The sequence below is a fragment of the Dasypus novemcinctus genome, chromosome 22, assembly GCF_030445035.2.
Source record: "Dasypus novemcinctus isolate mDasNov1 chromosome 22, mDasNov1.1.hap2, whole genome shotgun sequence".
NCBI lineage: Eukaryota > Metazoa > Chordata > Mammalia > Cingulata > Dasypodidae > Dasypus > Dasypus novemcinctus.
In genome coordinates, this window is record NC_080694.1 from 72810378 (window position 1) to 72815718 (window position 5341).

The 5341-nt window shown below is 36.7% G+C and overlaps 1 pseudogene; it reads left to right on the top strand.

The window, feature by feature from the left end:
- Positions 1-3794: 3794 nt before the first annotated feature.
- On the top strand, positions 3795-4810 carry LOC101438089 (olfactory receptor 14J1-like; annotated as a pseudogene).
- Positions 4811-5341: the final 531 nt, after the last annotated feature.

The following is a 5341-nucleotide window of genomic DNA, read 5'->3' on the forward strand; positions in this document are numbered from 1 at the left end:
GGCCTAGTTTAAGGAATAAGATAAGCCTCCAGATGACATAAAAGAGTTGAGACAACTAATTATAGATGTTCAAACAAATCTTAATAAATTCAATGAGATGGCTAAAGAGATTAAGGATATTAAGAAGATATTGGATGAGCACAAAGAAGAATTTGAACGCATACATAAAAAATAGCATATCTTATGGGAATGAAAAGCACAATAAATGAAAGTAAAAAGACATTGGAATCATATCAAAGCAGATTTGAAGAGGCAGAAGAAAGGATTGGTGTGCTTGAAGAAATAGCCTCTGAAAGTGAACATACAAAAGAACAGATGAAGAAAAGAATGGCAAAAATTGAAGGAGGACTTAGAGAACTAAACAACAGTTGAAGATGTGTAAACATATATGTCATGGGTGTCCCAGAAGGAGAAGAAAAGGGAAAAGGGGCAGAAGAAATATTTAAAGAAATAATGGTAGAAAATATCCCAACCCTATTGAAGGACATAGATATCCATGTCCAAGAAGCACAACATATTCCCACCTTAAAAAATCTGAATAGACCAACTTGAGACATATACTTATCACAATGTCAAATGCCTAAGACAAAGAGAGAATTCTGAAAACAGTAAGAGAAAAGCAATGCATAGCATATAAGGGATATCCAATACGATGAAGTGCTGATTTCTCTCCAGAAACCATGGAGGCAAGAAGACAGTGTCCTGATATATTTAAGATACTAAGAGAGAAAATTTTCCAGCCAAGAATTTTATATCCAACAAGACTGTCTTTCAAAAATAAGGGCAAGATTAGAATATTCACTGATAAACAGAAACTGAGAGTTTCTAAGCAAGAGACCATAAAGGGTGTGCTAGAGACTGGAAAGAAAAAAAACAGGAGAAAGAGGCCGGGAAGAGAGTGTAGAAATGAAGATTATATCAATAAAAGTAACTGAAAGTGTCCAAAGAGTGGTGAAAATAAAATATGACAGATAAAACTCAAGTAGTCAGTAATAAACTTAACCAATGATGTAAAGTACTTGTATTCAGAAAACTGCAACTCAAAGTTAAAAGAAGTCAAAAAAGTCCAAAACAACTGGAAGAACATTCCATGCTCATGGTTTGAAGACAAAATATCATTAAGTTGTCAATTCTACTCAAATTCATATACAGATTCAATGCAACCCTGATAAAAAATTCCACCAGCATTTGAAAAAAAAAATTGAAAACACAATTAGCAAATTTATTTGGAAGGGTAGGGGGTTTTTAATAGCCAGAAATATCATAAAAGGAAAAGCAAAACCTCATCTCCAGACTTTAAATCATACTACCAGGTAGAGTGGTAAAAACATCATGGTTTCTGGCCTAAAGACAGACACAATAGACCAATGGAACCAAACTGATGGTTCAGAAACAAACCCTCACATGTATAGTCAAGTGATTTTTTTTTAATTTTTTATTTTATTTTTTATTTTTTATTGACTTTGTAATAATATTACATTAAAAATATATATGTGAGGTCCCATTCAACCCCACCCCCCCACCCCCCCCTCTCCCCCCCCAACAACACTCGTTCCCATCATCATGACACATCCATTGGATTTGGTAAGTACATCTTTGGGCACCTCTGCACCTCATAGACAATGGTCCACATCATGGCCCATACTCTCCTCCATTCCATCCAGTGGGCCCTGTGAGGATCCACGATGTCTGGTGATCACCCCCGAGGCGCCATCCAGGGCAGCTCCACGTCCCAAATACGCCCCCACCTCTCATCTCTTCCTGCCCTTCCCCATACCCATCGTCCACCATGTCCACTTTTCCCAATCCAATGCCACCTCTTCTATGTGGACATTGGATTGGTTGTGTCCATTGCACCTCTATGTCAAGAGGAGGCTGACTAGCCTGCCAAACCTACACAGCTCTGTCAGAACAGAACATTCAGCAAAATGGTGCTGAAAGAACTGGGTATCTATAGCCAAAAGAAGGAAAGAAGACCCGTATCTCATACCTTATCCAAAAATTAACTCAAAATGGATCAAAAAACTAAAAATAAAAGCAGGAATCATAAAACTTCTAGAAGAAATTATGGGAAAATATCTTCAAGACCTGGTGATAGGTGATGGATTCTTAAAGGAGATGAGAAGGACTGAGTGGACTGTCGATGTTTAATGTATGTAGAAGTTTTAATTAGCTTTAATGTAACATTGTGGAAATGTTTAGAGTGGATGGTAACACACAGTGAGTAACAGCTAGTTTATAAATGGGAATGTGACTGAAAATGGTAGTCTAGGGATATAAATGCCAAGTGACAGAATGCTAGAGAATAATCTAGGAACTGAAGAACACAGTAAACCAAGAAGTGGATGAAAATTGTGGTTGGTGGTACAGATGCAGGAGTGTCCTTTGTGAGCTAGAGCAAATGTATATCACTACTGCAGGGTGTTGGAATGTGGAGAAACATGGGAAAGATACAACTGGAATGAGCTATGGACTGTGGTTAATAGTAATAATATAATATTCTTGCATCTATGCCAAAGATATACTATGTTGATACTGAGGCAGAATGGAAAAAGTGAGCTAAGTATATACTATGGACATGGTAACAATCAGATGATATTATCTAATTGGTAACAAATGTTCCACCATAAGTGGTGTGTTGATAGAAGGGTATTGCTTGGGAATTCTGCACTTGTGCATGATTGTTTTATGTTTTCAACTTTTGTCATTAAAAAATACATTAAAAATAATAGGGTGGGTTGGGGGAAAAACACACCAAATGTAAGATAAGAACTATGATTAGTAGTAAGATTTTGACAATATTTTTTGATAATTTGTAACAAACCTTTCTTGACAATGCAAGTTGGTGGTAGAGGGTTGATGTATGGGACCCCTTATGATGTTATGCATGTTTGCTTTGTAAGTTCACAACTTTTACTCTACACTTAATTTTTTATGTATGTTCATATATAAATGACATAAAGATAATAATAGGATTGGTTAGGGGAAAATACTTTGTTTAGTAATAACATTTTGACAATGCTCTTTAATCATTAGTTAAAAAGATTTAACAACAATGCAAGTTATTGGTGGTAGGGTGAGATGTTATATATGTTTGTTTGATGTTATATATGTTTGTTTTGTAAGTTCACAACTATTATACACTTATTGTTTATATATGAGTGATATATTTGAATAAATTTAAAAATATATATTAATTGGAAGGAGGATAACTCTATACCTTTTGGTGTTGTGTCCACATATACAGGCGGCTCTTATAAGAGCAGAAGTGTTTGGCATGAAAGGACCTTGGTATCACCCTGTTCAACCAACTAACTTATGCTTCAATTTGTATTGCCCTGTTTCCTCTAAAAGTCATTCCATTTGCAAAAATAGAGCTATTTACCACACACAGATGCAACCCCACCCAATTTCAGAATCTTCTTTTAGCTAACTTAAAAGTAAACAATAGTTTGAACCTGTGGGAATGGAATAATAATTTTGTTTTCTTTTGTTTTGGTGCAGATGTAAAAATTTTTCTGGAAAAAGGCCACTGATTTTGACTACAAGTGCACTCAGCTACAGCTACTAGTTTACTAGTGTAGAATGTAAGCTCCATGAATGCAAGACACACATCTCTTAAATTCTGGATCCCCAATATGTAGGGCACAGCTGATCATTAACAGTGTTTATTAAGGAATTTCTAAAGAAATAATGATAAATAAATGAATGGACATACATGGTAATACCTTTCCATTGCATTTCCCATTTACTCTTATGTTCCAGCCACCACCTTCTCATTTTGTATCTTCAAAATGGTTCTTGAAAATGTAACCACAATGGATGGTTTCTCCCTCATGAGGTTTTCTGACAACCATGACCTGCAGATGGTACATGCCTTACTGTTCTTGGTGATGTACTTATTGGCCTTGGCAGGTAACTTCATCATCATCACCATCACCACATGGGACCAGCTTCTCCAATCCTCAATGTATTACTTCTTGAAGCACCTCTCCCTCCTCGACCTCTCCTTCATTTCCATCACAGTCCCTCAATCCATTGTCAGTGCCCTGAAAGGTGATGGCCATATATCCCATGGTCAGTATGTGCTTCAACTTTTCTTCTTCACCCCCCTGCCTGGGCTAAGGTGGCCATTCTTAGGTGATATCTTATGACTGCTATGTGGCTATCTGCCCCCCACTGCACTGTAAGCTTATCATGGATCCTGGTACATATTGGGGGGCTATGGCATCTGTATGGCTGAGTGGGGCTGCCTCTGGAATTCTGTACACAGCAGCCACGTTCTCCATCACATTTTGCAAGGCCAAAGTCATCCATCAGTTTTCTGTGACATACCCCAGCTGCTGAAGCTCTCCTGCTCCAATTACATTGGAGTGACTGGGGTGATTGGTTTCATTTTTCTGATGGTGTTCATTTGCTCCATCTCCATCGTTCTTTCCTAATCCCCATCTTCTCCACTGTTCTAAAAGTGCCCTCTGCTGAAGGCCGATCCAAGGTCTTCTCCACCTGCCTGTCTCACCTCTTTGTTGCCTCATTTTTTCTCGCCACCACTTCCTTTAAGTTCCTAAAACCAACTTCCGATTCTCCAAGTGCTTTTGATCTTATGGTTTCTATCTTTTATATAGTGTTGCCCCCAACAGTCAACCCTATTATCTACAGTCTGAGGAATGGGGCCATGAAGAGAGAATTGAAAAAGTTACTGTTGAGTAGGGAATTCCCTGGGGGGAAAAAAAAAATTTATCCAGTTGTGGATGACTGTCCAATATTACATACAAGAACTTTAGAAATAATGGAACCTTGCAATATGTGATATTGCAGGAAAGCAACAGCATTTTTCCTATAGATTAAATATATAACATAATCATTATTATTATGGAAACTCATCTGACTATATCTTTTAAGTCATTGAATCGATTTTGTTTCACTCTTGCAAATTGAGAACACTTTACCCAGGAGCTGATATCTTTAATGGGAAGTTCACTAGAAAGAAAATATTTTTTCCTGTTTAATGACTGTCCAATATTACATACAAGAAACTTACAGAAATAACAGACGTCTTTAAATATGTGGTGTTAGGGAAAGCAATAACATTTTTTCCTATAGATTCAACATGCAATATAAATCATTGTTATTATTGGTGACTTTTTATGAATCCTTCATTGACTTAGTCATTTAATCCCTTTTTCCATTCTTTCAAATTAAGACAAAATTAACAATTACAAGTTTTGAAATTGAGATCCACTTATTTCCATTTCCTCCCTATACATATAGATATACCGCCACATGATGTAGACACACTGACAAACATAAGCTAGCTTTTCTTGTATTTGGAATAGAATAT